The following is a 16,432-nucleotide window of genomic DNA, read 5'->3' as shown; positions in this document are numbered from 1 at the left end:
GACTGGTGGCCGCCGCCACCCCTGCCTGCTTCCTGGAGGTCACCACCGCCTCCCTTGTATGGCTGGCCCCGACCTGTGCTCTTGGAGACCGCCGCCACCTGCACGTGCCACCTTCCGGCTCAGCGGGCCTCCACCGTAGTGACCGCCGTCACTATACTGCAGGAGGCAGCGCCCTCTTTTTTTTTTTTTTTTTTTCCTTTTTCTGGGATCGGTAGACTTCCACAGCTTCTTCACTGCCTCTCCCCACTCACCCTAAAGGCCCGCCGACCCCAGTGGTGGTGCTTCGGGGGGAGCCTGTTCGAGGCCTCGACCCAGCCGAGGCAGGGAGCCCCGCTGCCTATCACCGGACTGGATCGTCCCCGGAATCCTACGACGACGTGTCAGGTATGCTGTAGGTTCCCCGTCAGGGACAGGAAACCAACTGATGTGGGAGAGAGGTGCCGCCTTTTTCATCTGTAGGTTTCCTGTCCCTGAGGGCGGATCCCTCTCTCTCCGTGGTGCCGTCATGGGGGAAAGAGAAAAACACAACTTATTACACCTTCTAATCTCCTGGCGTTGTGCCTTAGACAAAACCCTATCGCATTGCATGGGTTCAGAAGTTCGTTCGAAAGGCGGCACCGCCTCTCGTGTAGTTTTACGTTCACGTAAACGCCGATCAATTTGAATGGGCAATGACAGAGTCGTCAAGACCAGAGGGGACAGGAAATCCCACCATAACATCTTTTACGGTTTCTGCCAGACCCTTCCGAAAGAGAGCTGCTAGGGCATCATCATTCCATTTAGTAAGGACCGCCCACTTTCGGAATTTTTGACAATATAACTCTGCAGAATCCTGACCCTGGTTCAATGCCAATAAGGTTTTCTCAGCTTGATCAATAGCATTAGGTTCATCATACAACAACCCCAGGGCTTGAAAAAACACATCCACATTAGCCAGAATAGGATCTCCGGGTGTCAGAGAAAAAGACCAATCCTGGGGATCGCCGCGCAGCAGGGAGATGATAATTTTAACCTGCTGCACAGAGCTCCCCGATGAGTTAGGTTTCAAAGCAAAAAATAGTTACAATTATTCTTAAAATTAAAAAATTTACACCGATCCCCAGAAAACACATCAGGAGTAGGGATTTTTGGTTCAACAGCAGATGATTGAGCGAGATAGGCAGAAATTCCCCGCACTTAAGCAGCCAGCTGCTCAACACGATCGGACAATTGCTTAGTCTCCATTTAGACAAAAAATCCTCCTACGGCACCAGAGAAGAAGAGGAAAAAATAAACAAAAAAACAAAAATTTCTGACACTTTTTTTTAACAATTCCTTCCTTCTTTGGAGTACCCTAGAGTCAACAGTATGGCTGGTGATTCTGTTATGAATGGGTCACCGAGGAGGATGGCAGGAACAGGCTAAGCCACCAAAAAACCAGAGAGGTTGGTAACTAAGCGGATTGCAGACCCCTGATCCTATCCACACAACTAGCAGTAGCCGTGGAGCGTACCTACGATGCCCTAGACGCCTCGGCACAGCTGGAGAGCTAACTAAGCCTAAAGCAAGAAAGGTGAAATCTAAACTGCCCCGGAGCAGACCCCAAAAGGAATAGATAGCCCCCAAACATATATTGTCGGTGAGACAAGATGAAACACAAACGCAGACAGAAAAATAGACCGAGCAAATGATGGGGCCCAAACTGACTACCAGTAACCACCGGAGGGAGCAGAGGGAGCTTTGGCTCAGAAGTCTGAGCCAGGGAATTCACAACAGAGAAGGCAGAGCCGCAAGAGTGGGGAGCACAGGCAGAGACGCAGGAGAGCGGAGCACAGGCAGAGATGCAGGAGAGCGGAGCACAGGCAGAGACGCAGGAGAGCGGAGCACAGGCAGAGACGCAGGAGAGCGGAGCACAGGCAGAGACGCAGGAGAGCGGAGCACAGGCAGAGACGCAGGAGAGCGGAGCACAGGCAGAGACGCAAGAGAGCGGAGCACAGGCAGAGACGCAAGAGAGCGGAGCACAGGCAGAGACGCAAGAGAGCGGAGCACAGGCAGAGACGCAAGAGAGCGGAGCACAGGCAGAGACGCAAGAGAGCGGAGCACAGGCAGAGACGCAAGAGAGCGGAGCACAGGCAGAGACGCAAGAGAGCGGAGCACAGGCAGAGACGCAAGAGAGCGGAGCACAGGCAGAGACGCAAGAGAGCGGAGCACAGGCAGAGACGCAAGAGAGCGGAGCACAGGCAGAGACGCAAGAGAGCGGAGCACAGGCAGAGACGCAAGAGAGCGGAGCACAGGCAGAGACGCAAGAGAGCGGAGCACAGGCAGAGACGCAAGAGAGCGGAGCACAGGCAGAGACGCAAGAGAGCGGAGCACAGGCAGAGACGCAAGAGAGCGGAGCACAGGCAGAGACGCAAGAGAGCGGAGCACAGGCAGAGACGCAAGAGAGCGGAGCACAGGCAGAGACGCAAAAGAGCGGAGCACAGGCAGAGACGCAAAAGAGCGGAGCACAGGCAGAGACGCAAAAGAGCGGAGCACAGGCAGAGACGCAGGAGAGCGGAGCACAGGCAGAGACGCAGGAGAGCGGAGCACAGGCAGAGACGCAGGAGAGTGGAGCACAGGCAGAGACGCAGGAGAGCGGAGCACAGGCAGAGACGCAGGAGAGGGGTTTACGCAGAATGAGGGCAGAACAATTTCCTGGTTTAAGTTCTGACAGGAGGCTACCTTTGGAACAAACGCAGGGTCTAATTTTAAGATTATACGATCTTCCCAAATTCGTAGGTATGGATCCCGAATGGCTAAGGCCTATACGTTTTGCAGTGGTAATAGCCATTAGGAACGTGGTTTTCAAGGTACGATGTGAAATGAACAAATTTCCACCTAGGAAGAAGGGGATCAGAACACAGAGACCTAAGGACCAAGTTAAGATCCTGGGGGGGGGGGATTGACCGCCTGATTGTGGGGCGCAGGCACTGTATTGCCCTAACAAATCTTATTACCCAAAGATGAGAGACCAGAGGGCAGTCAAAAAAGGCATTTAAGGCTGATATCTGGACTTTTAGGGTACTGGGTTTAAGTCCCTTATTAAAGCCTGCCTAAAGAAAATCCAGGATGTTTGGAATATCCATTTTTTTCGCCGTCAAGTCGGACATGCAACCCTCCAGACAGAATTTCTTCCAGATTTAATAAATCACGGTAGTAACTGGCTTCCTGCTTGCCTGGATTGTGGATATGACCTGTTCTGACGGCCCCCGAGCGCTCAGGATGTCCCTTTCAAGATCCATGCCGAAAGATGGTTCTTCCTGGATCCTGATGATAGACCGGACCCTGATGGATGAGATCTTCACGTTGCAGAAGTAGCACTGGATATTCTGCTGCCATGATGCTCAGAATTGGAATCCATCTCCTTTTTGGCCAGTATCGGGCAATCAGTAGTACTGTCGCCCGATCCTTCTGTATCTTTCTGAGTATGGCTGGGATAAGTGCTATTGAAGGGAAAGCATAGGAGAGGGACCGTCCCCATCTTTGACTCAATGCATCGACATCCTCTGGGTTGTCTGCCGGGTTCATTGAGTAGAACCTATTCCTCTTTGCATTCTTCCTGGTTACGAACAGGTATATCTGAGGTCTGCCCCAGAGCTGACATAAAGGAACACCTCCTCGTTTAACTCCCACTCTGTTGATAGGATCTTCTGTCTGCTTAGATAATCTGCCACGACATTCTGAGACCCCTCGAGGTGGACTGCTGTTACTGATAGAACTGTCTTCTCTGCCCAGTAGAAAATCATCTCTGCCAGTTCCTGAAGCTTCCGATGCCTGGTCCCCCATTGGTGGCGGAGGAAGGGCACTGCCGTCACATTGTCCAATAGGATCTTTACGTGTTGGTCCTGTAGATGAGCGTGGTTCCATCTTAGGGCTTCCCAAACCGCATAGAGCTCTCTGTAATTTGATGACTCGGACTGTATGTCTGCTGGCCATTCTCCCTGGAGAATCTTCCCTTCCAGGTGTGCTGCCCATCCCCACCTGCTGGCGTCGGTGGTAATAACCATGCAAGGGGAGGCGACCCAAGGAACACCCACTTCTAGGTTCTTCGGCTGAATCCACCATTGTAGAAACCTCCTTCCCGCGAGGGATAAAGATATTTTTCTTTCGAGGGAGGACGGATGTCGATCCCAGAGCGATAGTACTTCCTTCTGCAGGGCTCTTGAATGAAATTGTGCCCAGCGGACACATGGGATACTGGATGTCATCAATCCTAAGACACGCATTGCGGACCTGATGGAGATCCGGCCGTTCTTGAGTTCCTTCACTCTTTTCCACACTGATCTCTGTTTTTCTCGAGGTAGAAAGGATGTTCTGAGACTTGAATCCAGTAATACTCCCAAAAAATTTTCTTCCTTTTCGGAGCTAGATGTGATTTTTCCCTGTTGATGATCCAGTCAAGGTTTTCCAGAGTGGTAATAGTCTTCTCTCTGTGGTTTCAAAGTTCCTCTGATGAGCTTGCCACTAGGAGAAAGTCGTCGAGATATGGGATGATGATGATGCCTGGCTCCTTGGGAAGGCCACCACTTCTGCGACCAGCTTGGTAAAAACTCGGGGAGCTGAGGCCAGGCCGAAATGAAGATACTGAAACTGAAAGTGGCAGGTTCTTCCCTGAATTTTACCCGCAAACCTCAAGTATCTCTGGATGGATTGGAACCTGATAACGGGCGCTTTTTAGATCGAGGGTGCACATTAGGGCCTCCTTGTCTATCAGGTGGACCGTGTATTTTATTGACTCAATCCTGAATTTTTTGTAACTGACTCAGAAGTTCAAGGGTTTTAAGTTTATTATTGTGCATGACTCACCCGATGGCTTTATGATGGAAAACAGGGACGAGTAGTGACCCTCGCCTGTTTCTGTTTGGGGCACTAGAACTATAAGGCTATGTGCACACGTATGCAGAAAATTTCTGCATAAAAACAGGACTCCTTCCCAGAAAACGCATTTTTTTTCCGCGCGTTTTTGCCGCAATTTTTTTCAGCGCGTCCCCAGACACATAGAAAATAGCTAGAAGAGATCCAAGATGGCCGCCGAGGGAGCAGGACACGTTCAGTTGAGCTCCTGCTTCATCTGAAGCAATCCCCCACATCCAGCCTCGGAACCGGAGTTAAAAGGTCCCAGAGGCTATCAAGACCGTCTAGCCTTATTAGAGGCTACCTCATTTTAAGACCAGAGCCCATGTGCCCACTATCGGAGTTTTTCTCTGACACACGCAGGAGGGGATGAAGCGTGGAGCAGACGCAGGGCCCAGAGAGTTGGATCTCCCCATGGCTGACCGCTCACTGCAGGGGGGCTGGAGAGAGAGGAGAGGTGAGGAGTGGAGACAACACCGCACAGTAGCAGTAGAATTAGGTAACTGAGCAAGACGACCCGGAAGCGCTTCAGCAGGCGGCAGACAGGAGGCACGAGTTGGGAGATTCCCTCCATGAGGCATGGCGTTCATCTCTCCTCACAGCTGTATGCTCCGCTTAGGTGCACAATAACAGAAGCTGCTCACTACTTCATCGCCTTATCGATCCTGGAGAGACTGAACAGACGACGCTTCTAGGAGGTGGGTGACGAGTGGAACAGGGGAGCGATAATTTGCCCTAGCAAGGGGAGAGGGAGTCAGCGCCGCTAAGGCCCACTAATAGACGTATCAATAGGCCCTGACGCCACAGTGACTTACATCTACACGGTGCTACATAAAGCCCATTCACCACAGTGGCATCCGCTTTCCCCCTCCCCTAAAGGATGATATGTGCAGCAGTGATCACAGCTAGAGGCTCTAAATAAAAGCCTCATTTTCAATATTTACTGGAGGCAGCGCTATGCATGACACCTGTCTCTGCTTGGTTAAGCATAATTTTTCTGAACAACCGCTCAGTCTTTCTGTTCCTGTCATGGTTTAAAGAACTGACACTGTGCCCACCGAGGAGATATATATATAATAAAGTTCCATGGAGGCTGAAAGATCTGGAGCTCCCATGAATCACAGAGAAGCTACTTTCTCATTAATAAAATAATGCTCACTGTGGTATAAACCGCCAAGCAGATGCTAAACAATTTTAATTTTTTCTTTTTTCTATGCTGCTTGATGCACTATTGGCTGGGCCACTGAAAAGCTTATGGGAAAACAAGCAGTGATCCCCATCTAGTGATGCATTTTGGGAGTGCCAGCTGAGAAATCTCTCTGAATTCCCATATCACTTCTGCCGTGAGATATTCCCATATCACTTCTGCCGTGAGATATTATATTTAACAGTCCGGATACCTGCCCACGGTTCCTAGTGGTGAAACGCATTACATCATCAGTTTTTATCAGCAGAGACGGACCATGGTTAAGATTGGTAGATCAGCTGACGCAAACGCTAATAGTAGGTCACACACAACCAAAAAAATGGAAAAATTTATCACAAAACAAAGTGGACCTAAACAAGGGCCACCGGAGCACAAGGACTCAGGGGATAACCCAGAATTGGATGAATCGTGGGAGAATCCTTCTGATTTTGCGGACTCAGATAAACCTATTTCTAGAAGCTTCATTAAAAGTATTCTGTCTTCAGCCTTGGCCCCTCTAGCGAAAGATTTATCAACAATTAAAAAGGACATTCAGCAGATTGGCAGCAGAGTGGAGGAGCTGGAGGAGGCACAGTCAAAGCTATCCGCCTTCACGGGGGAACTAAAATCAGGCCTTCAGCAACAGGAGGATCATATCAATTCCCTCTATACAGCAATGGAGGATATTGAAAACAGGAACAGAAGAAACAATCTCAGAGTCCGGGGAGTGCCGGAGGCGACCGACCGAGAGGATGTACCAGCCATTCTTTATGAACTCTTTAGGCCTATGCTGGACCCTGATGAAAAATGTTAATTCTTGAAAGAGCACATAGGGCACTAAAACCCAAGCCCAAACAATCAGAATTCCCTAGAGATATATAATTTGCAGAATTCTGGACTTTCGCATGAAAGAGAAAATTCTCAAGAAGACAAGGACACTAAGCTCTTTGGAATATAAAGGCTCTAAAATTCGTGTTTTCCAGGATTTGGCACCCTCAACCTTGTGTAAGAGATTCTTATTGAAACCCTTTACGGATGCCCTAAAGCAGAGACAGTTCCTTTTCCGCTGGCTTTCTCCATTTGGCCTCTTCATCACAGCAGACGGGAAGAGATTTACGGTTAAGGCATCTTCTGACATTGCCAAAGTATTTGCAGAGCTGGGTATTCAACACGACTCGTTACCCGATCTTCGTCTCGCCAGCACTAATTTCAAACTTCCCTGATCTGTCATTGCAAGAGCCCTGGAGAAGAGCAAACAACTCTAAAGAACAAAGAAACAGAAAAAGACAAGCAGGGAAGCAGCATTCCTCCAGCGAATGAAAGATGGTCCTCTGTCTCCTAATCATCTTCACAGGAATCCTTTAAGCTGATCCACAATGACTGCCGAACTAACATGTGGAACAAAGTGAAAAGTTATGTTTTCTTCTGTCACACTCCCTGATGGGTACTACAGTGGTATTTGTAATTCTGCTTATTACAAAGAATGCGGTTAATTTAGGGCAACAAGCCCTTTTTGTTGAATATATGCTAATGTTTATGTCTTTTGCCTTTCTCTCTTCCCCTCCCCAACCTTTCCCATGTCGATCGGCGAATCATCCTTCATCTTGTCCTGAGCCCCGGTGCCCACTGACCCGACATGGCTGATCGTATGCAAGAAACGACAATAGCATCAAACAACGTAAGAGGACTGAACGCGCCAATTAAAAGAGCTCAGGTACTGGCACATATTAAGAAATTAGGGACTGACATCGCACTCCTGCAGGAGACCCACTTTATACAGGAAAAAACCCCGAGTTTTGAGAAACTTTATTATAATACATGGCTCCATTCGTTTTCCTCTTCCAGGAAGGGGAGGGGCGTGGGAATCGCTTTTTCAAAAAATACACCATTTCAGTATCTTGACATGCTGCATGACAGAGATGGTAGATATATTTTCATAAAGGGGAAGTTGGCACACTAATTGGTCACAATAGGGTGTATATATGCCCCCAACACAAAACAAGACACCTGGTTCTCCAGAATTATGAGCGAGGCAAATCAATTTGTAGAAGGTACTTTGATCCTGGGAGGAGACCTGAATGTTCCTCTTGAGCTCTCAATAGATTCCTCTACTGGGAAATCTAGTGTTCCCAAGAATACATTAACGCGCATCTGAACAACCCTACATTTAAATCAGCTGATTGATACTTGGCGATTTCTTCACCCCACTGTACGAGACTTCTCACATTTCTCACAAGCGCAGTCGTCTTATAGTAGAATTGACTACCTTTTTATCCCATTCCAGATGTCCTCACTTCTGAAAGACTCACAAATAATTCCGAGCGTTCATTCCGACCACTCCAATAAATAAACTTATGATAGGACATAGACCAAAAAATAACCCTTGGAGGTTGAATGAAACTTTAATTGCAGACGAACCCTCCAGAAATAAAATAAAAAAGAAAATTAAGGAGTACTTTGAGATCAACTTGAGTGAAAATATTTAATTTTCAACTATCTGGGAGGCTCACAAGGCCGTAATAAGAGGCGAATTGATTTCCATGGCCTCGCATAAGAACAAAAGCAGAAAAGACAAAACTGACACTCTTTATAAAGAGATCCAAATACTAGAACGAGATCATAGATTGTCACTTGACCCTAATGCCTTTATCCTCCTCGCACAGAAGAGACAGTCTCTTAGAGACTTACTAAACAAAGATTCGATAAAAATTTATACTAGATGGAAACACAGGGTATTTGCTCATGGAGATAAAATGAATAAATTTATGACATCCATGATTAAAAAATGTAAGGCTAGGGCTCATATATACAGTAAAGGGGTCGGACGGAACCAAAATGACAAACCCAGATGAGATAGCTTCCGCTTTCAGGGAGTATTACTCCACCCTATATGATCTACGAATGGAAGAGAATGGGGAACAGTTAGAAAAAAGACGAATGAATATAAAAGAATTCCTACAAAATATAAACCGTCCTACCTTATCTGAAACACAACAACAGGAGCTGACAGCTCCTTTTACGATCGGGGAACTCCAGTCCACCCTGTTGGACTGCCCTATGGGCAAGAGCCCAGGTCCAGATGGCCTCCCGGCATCCTATTATAAGGCTTTTCATGACACGTTGAACCCGTTTCTATTGAAGCTGTGCAATGAAGTGCTGGGTGGTTCGGCCTTCGCAAAACAGACACTGGAAGCGCACATATCGTTAATACACAAAGAAGGTAGAGATCCCGAACTTTGCAGTAATTACAGGTCTATCTCACTATTAAATAATGACCTTAAAATATTTGCAAAGATGTTAGCCACAAGGATAGGCCTGATCCTTGACACACTCATTTCACCAGAGCAAGTAGGTTTTGTCAGGGGGAGAGACAACTCCCTGAGAGTACTGTATCTGATGCAGCACGAGCACAGCCACCACAGACCCTTGGTCTTAATGGGCACCGACGCAGAGAAAGTGTTTGACAGGGTGGACTGGACATTCATGCCTGAGACCCTCGCGAGGTTTGGCTTTCCTCCCACAGTTGTAGATGCCATATTTCAAATGTATAAGGCACCGTCTGCGAAAGTAAGGGTAAACGGAGATTTTTCCCCACGCTTTGAAATTAAAAACGGCACACGTCAGGGCTGTCCCCTTTCACCAGCTCTATTTGTCCTGACCATTGAGACGTTAATTCAGAGGATTAGACAGCACCCAGCAATAGGGGGCATTGAGATCTCGGGCTCCTCACATGTGGTGGCGGCATTTGCAGATGACCTTCTCTTGCTCCTTTCAGACCCTGAAAAAGAGATTCCGGCGGTGTTGGAAAGGTTTGAGGCATTTGGAGAGTTGTCTTACTTTAGGATTAATCTAGAGAAATCTGAGGCGATGGGCATAAATATTCGACATACAACAATCCAAAATTTGAAAGCTAAATTCCCAATAAAATGGAATTCTAAATATATTAAGTATTTAGGCATTAAACTAAGCCAACATTGGAACTCCCTTTTCTCACTCAACTTTGTACCCCTTCTCGAGGATACTCTAGAAGCAATTAAGTCGTGGAGAGCACCCTATATTTCCTGGATAGGAAGAAAAAATCTAATCAAAGGGTTCATTTTACCCAAGTACAGTTATATATCCAGAATGTTACCAATTAAAGTCCCAGACACGTTTATCCAGAAGGTCCGATCTCTTTTTGGGAAATATATATGGGGGGGCTTAAGACCTAGAATAAATTATAATACACTCTCCCTTCCTAAACAAAAAGGGGGTATCGGATTACCGGACCCACAAAAATATCACGCAGCGGCAACTTTGTCGCTATTAATCGATTGGGCGAGGGATAATAATCACAAACTATGGACAGGGATTGCTAACGAGTCACTGTGAGTACCAATCTCTACTATCCTTCACTCGCCAACGGGTTTTATAAAGAAGGTTCTTTCCCCAAACGCAATAACAAAAAATTTGATCAAGACCTGGTCCAGATTCTCATCCTCACTAATGCCACTTCCATCACCCCTGATAAGGGTAAGGGACCTACCTGGCCTTTATTTAGATAGCCCTTTTCTGAAGGACACAGACTCTTTGCATAAGATAATAAAAGTTTAGAGGCTTTCATGGAGGATGGTGTGATTCTCCCTCTGCAGGATTTACAAATGAAATTCCCACACTACCATATTAACTTTCTCCATTACAAAAGGCTCAAAAACTTGATCAGGTCGTATTTACAATCTGGGCTTCTGTATAGAGAGTTGACTGGGTTTGAAAAGTTGCTGACTCAGGAGGAATAAACCAAGGGGCGTGCTGGGCAAGCTCTTTCAGATATTACTGGCCCACTCATCTTCTGTTAAATGAGCGTTTATACTGAAATGGGAAAGAGACCTGGAGGTTGAATTGCAAGAATGGGAGGTGAAAAAGATATATAAAACTCTCATGGTCCTTCTGGTTGTGTAAGGGTCCAAGAAAATTCCTACAAGGTCCTTACTACGTGGTATACCACCCCTGACACCAAAGGGATGTGGCAGCCTAATGCACCCTCTAACTGTTGGAGATGTCTCAGGGAAAGGGGATCTTATTCACACATTTGGTGGCAATGCGACAATATTAAGCCATTTTGGAAAATGGTGCTGAAAATTATAACAAACCTTTGTCAACTTCCGAGCCCTCCATCCTTGAAATTGATTTTTCTAAACTGGTCAAGCGATGTTGCACAATACAGACACAAAAAACTTCTTATGCATTTGTTAGCAGCAGCTAAAAGGCTTATCCCCTTACATTGGCTGTCACAGAACTGCCCTACCCTGACAGAATGGTTGAACAAGGTAAACCAACTATACCACATAGAAGAAATAATAGCTAGCACGACCTTTAAGATAGGTAAATTCAGTTTGACATGGGCGCCGTGGATACTCTTTAGAGAAACGGATGAATATTTACAACTACTAAACCCTCAGTAAAATATATCAAAGGGCTCCAAGACAAACTAAACTTGGAGTAACATTGGTTTACTAATCAGACAATAGGGAAAAATTCCCTGCCGACTGGACATCACCCCCCTGAAAAGAATTTCTACCCCATCCCACCCTTAAATATTTCCCCTTCTATACTGTATTTCTCTAATTGTTTCCCTTTCTACTTAAAAGGTTTGCAACTTGGTCTGACTGACGTGTACATTTTTTCCAGTGATCTTCTTAAATTCTGGTCTAGGACTCACGAACTTGAACATTAAAACTTAGACAGATATTATCTGGTTAATTATATAGAAGCATGTAACAAATAGAAATATATGAGAAGTGAGTATATGCTTAGTAAGATTGGACTGGAAATTTATGAAACTAATAATGATGGAACATACTTGTCATATGTAATGTTATTTCTTTTTGTTGAACCAATAAAAAGATGTTTACAAAAAAAAAAACGAAAAATAGCCAGAAATGTGTAATTTACCGCAAAATTCTTGAGCATGCTGCATTTTTTACCGCAAAGCGTTTTTTTCGCGGTAAAAAACGCATCAATATGCACAAAAAGTGCAACATGCATTACAATGAATGGGAAGCTTCTTTTAAGCGTTTTTTGAGCTGATTTTTTGGTAAATCCGCGGGAAAAGCGCGAAAAAAACGCTGTGTGTGAACACAGCCTAACAGCCGAGTTCTTTAGGTCATTTAAGTCTGACCACATGGTGGATCCTAACTCCACTGGGGAGAGGGGGGAGTGATGGTTCTGGGTGATCTGGGACCAATTTGACGCAAAATGACTAAGGCGCCCCCCCAACCAGGATGGCGTCATTGCCTTCTCGATTTTGAGCCTGACCCGAACAGGGAACCTCTACCTTTTCTGCCTCTACTATTGGTACTGCTGTAAGGACCCCTAGAGGATTTCCCCTGGCCCCTGTACTCTGTCTCCGAGAGGTACCTGGCATATGAAAGTACTGATTCCTTTTGACTCTCTCCTCAGCAAACCCCTTCTTTTTATGAGGCCTTTTTCTAAAATGTCATCCAGGGCTGGGTCAAAGACCCTCAACCCGGAAAAGGGGATGGAACGGAGCTTGTTTTTTGAAGCCCCGTCCCCAGACCAGATTTTTAACCAAATGGCTCTACGAGGTGCATTAGAGAGAGAGCTATTTCTAGCCGCGAATCTTACAGATTCCGCTGATGTGTCAGCAAGAAAGGCCGTGGCCGATTTCATCAGAGGCAGGAGGCTAAGATCTCCTCCCTCGGGGTCTTATTGGTCAGATGCTTCTCCAGTTGCCCCATCCACAGGAACATAGATCTGGCAACTGAAGTAGCGGCTATATTTGTTTTAATTAGAGCCGCCGATGACTCCTAAGCTCTTTTAAGTAGGTTGTCCGCCTTTCTGTCTATAATAGGGTCTTTTAAACTGGACAAGTCTTCAAAAGGGGATGGAAGTCTTTTTGGCTACTTTTGCCACTGGCACATTGATTTTGGAGATCTCTTCCTAAATCTTTATGTCCTACCGATCAGAGTCTAAAGTCCCGAGATAATAGCAGGCCTCTCTCCGCGTCCTCCCATTCCTCCAGAACCATAGCCCGGATGTGATTATTTACTGGAAACACGCTTTGTTTCTGTGCCCTAAGACCTCCAAACATTAAGTCCTGTCTGCACTGCGGCTTTGGGGCTTCCTCCACCTGTATAGTGTCCCTGACTGCTCAGACCAGTTCATCTGTATCGTCTGATGAGAACAGATATCTTCTGCCTCGTTCCTGGCCCTCTGATAATACCTCCCCCTCTTCCAGGTCAGACTCCAGGGAGTAGGATTCCTCATCTGAGCTCAGATCTCTCCACCACCTAGCTCTCAACACTCGGGCCAGGGCTGGGGGGTTGTGGCCAAGGGAGACTCGACATGGAGTCTTGAACCTCTTCCCGGATCTCAGAAAAGAGGGATTGTTGTTCCTCCCTCACGACCTTACTGGTACACGTGTCACAGTTTTATGTGGCAAACAGGGCACTTTCTGGACTTGGTGGTTGCTTTACCGGATTGCTTGGGTGCAGACAGGGGTGTTACTGGAAGTCCCTTTTCCTGTGCAGAGCACACTTACCCCTTCCTGCTCCATCCCCTCCATGGCTGCTGCGACTGCTGTTGCTTCTGATGCCGCTCTCCTGTTCCCTGCGAGATCCAGGGAAGGCTCCGCTGCCTGTCTTGATGTTCCCCTCTGGAACGCACGACGGTCTCTTACCTCCGTTGCACCCCCTGACGTCACCGGAAGAGCGACGGCTTTCTCCCTGCGCTACTTCCGGTCTGGCGCTCTGACATGTCGGCCGGTGTCGGAGCCGAGAGCCTCCACCGCGGAAGGAAGCGGCTCTAATCCAGTAGCCCCGACTGCTCGCTGGTGTTTGGAGCTGAGGAACTCCCACCCAGGAGAGTGTCAGCTCTGGGCTGCTGTGGCGACTAGTGGACCTCCAAGGGTGGACCCGCTGGACTGTGACAACGAACCTCCCTCGGAAGAGCTGACCAGGTGGACAACCCCCAATACAGGGAGCATTAGGGGCAGGCCCGAGGGAGACTATCACCATGGCAGCTGATACCCGGGGGTAGAACAACAGGAGCCTCAGCGAAAGACAAGGCGGACTGGCGGCAGGCTGGCACAGTTGTGACACGGGAATACGGACGGGATGGAGACTCTGGCAGCCGAGCACGGCTAAGACAAGGGAACACAGGCAGGCTGGTGACACTGGCAGGAAGACACGGCTGGGACACAGGAACACGGACAGAGACATTGGCTGGTAGATGTGGCGGAGACACGGGAACACAGGTAGGTCACGGCGACACAGGTGGGCAGGCACTAGGAGAAAGCAAAGGAGGGCGTATGGTCAAAGGCAAGGCGGGAAGGGCTAGCCGCAGAGAAGACAAGGAGTGCCAATGGACGTGGGGCCAGGATCACATGTATAGCACAAATGACAGTCAAGCACAGCCAGGAGGAAGAGGCGGCCTGATGCGCAGAGGACTTCCGGGTCAGGGTCCTCCAGACCATAGAGCAGGCTAGAGAGAGAGGCAGGGTTGCTAGGAACGGTTAATAGGGACAGAGCGTGCATGCACCACTGAACTCAGTGCACGCACGCCCCCGACGGGAGACAGGAGCCAGAGCAGGGACTGAGTGGGCACGCGCCGGGATGCCGAGGACCGGTAAGTACACCGGGGCTCGGGGGGAGGTGGTGTGAAAGGGAGAGGCAGCGGCAGTGAGACAGAAACAGGCCGCGGTGGTGGCAGCATCGTGACAGTACCCCCCTCCTTACGCGCCCCCCTCCTATGGCCAGAAAGAAATTTAGCCAGCATTCGAGGAGCCTGGATGTTCTCCCGGGGTTCCCAAGATGTCTCCTCAGGACCAAAACCCTTCCAATCAACCAGGAAAAAGGTTTTGCCTCTTTATTCTTTCATGGTGAGGATGTCCTTAACCTCAAAAACATCATCAGTGGAGACGGGCTGATATGAAAGTGTAACAACCCTGCTGGCATCACTGCATGGCCTCTCATTCCCCGTGCACCAACTTACTTTCTGCTTCAAGCCATGCTGTGAACTCTGTCTGTTGCCAGCCCTGAGCTCCAGGTGCTATGCCTCTTGTTTTCCTGCTTGCTCTCCATGTTTCCTGACTGTGTGTATAGGGGGACGGCATCTGAACTCTCTGGTTCTTATTCAGTCAGGGTGCACCTGTGTAATATGTCCCTTACCAATCACCTAGATCCCTTGACTATTTAGTTTCGCCACATCCACTGACCTTTGCCTGAGCAATGTCTAAACTCCGTTAGCTCCTTGCTGCTGAGCTAGCCAGGCCCTGTCCTATGTCTTGCCTTCTCTGAAGGCTCTTATTGCGTATTCCTGTGTCTTGGTACCTTGCTTAGTACTTCTTTGTCCGCCTGCCAGGAGGCAGAATATCCTGGTCCTTGTGTCTTTGTCCCTGTTTCTCTGTCTGAACTCAGTCCTACCTCTGTCTGTCAGTCTCCTTGTCTGTGGTTCCTTCTCTGCTGTGTCTTTCCTTGTGTCCTCCCTATCAGAGGCTCTGCTCCCTTGCAGCTCTGCCCGCACGGCTCCCTAGCCGCTCTGCCTGCACGGCTCCCTAGCCGCTCTGCCTGCACGGCTCCCTAGCCGCTCTGCCTGCACGGCTCCCTAGCCGCTCTGCCCGCACGGCTCCCTTGCAGTCCAGCCTACTCCGCACCTCCTGCGTGAACAGGTCCAAACCGGTTCCTTCATATTCCACTCCTTCCTGCCTATATCCATACCTGCACCTCCTGTGTGAACAGGTCCAAACCTGTCTCTGATATTCCACTCCTGCTTGCCCAGTGTCTCCAAGCCGTGCCCGCTTGCCCAGTGTTTCCAAGCCGTGCCCAGTGTCTCCAAGCCGTGCCCGCTTGCCCAATGTCTCCAAGCCGTGCCCGCTTGCCCAATGTCTCCAAGCCGTGCCCGCTTGCCCAGTGTCTCCAAACCGTGTCCAGCGTCTCCAAGCCACGCCCGCTTGCCCAGTGTCTCCAAGCCACGCCTGCTTGCCCAGTGTCTCAGCCGTGCCTGTCCTGTCTACCTGCCTGCCAGTCTATAGCACCAGTCCAAGTGACTTGTCCCCGAGTGGGATCAGCAGCCACAGCCAGACACCACCCTGGAGTGGCACCCGATAGCTACCTGCCGCACAAGCCTGACCTCACCATCAGAGGCTCCAGTGAAGACCGAGGTAGCTGTCGTAGTCACGCCCCTTCCAGGGTAGTCTGGTTTGTGGCACAGTGGGGCCACAAACCCCCGGCTCGCGCCATTCAGCCAAGGCGCGAGAGTGACAGAAAGAGTGGTAGAAGCATGGAACTGATTGAGAACAACTGGTTTCAGAAGAGAAACGTGGAATAAATTGGGGATACGGAGCGAGGCGGGTAGCCTCAACTAGTAAGCAACATC

This window comes from Dendrobates tinctorius, unplaced genomic scaffold, assembly GCF_039654945.1.
Source record: "Dendrobates tinctorius isolate UK_male_01 unplaced genomic scaffold, ASM3965494v1 ptg000019l, whole genome shotgun sequence".
Lineage (NCBI taxonomy): Eukaryota > Metazoa > Chordata > Amphibia > Anura > Dendrobatidae > Dendrobates > Dendrobates tinctorius.
Note: the sequence above shows the minus strand (reverse complement) of the source record.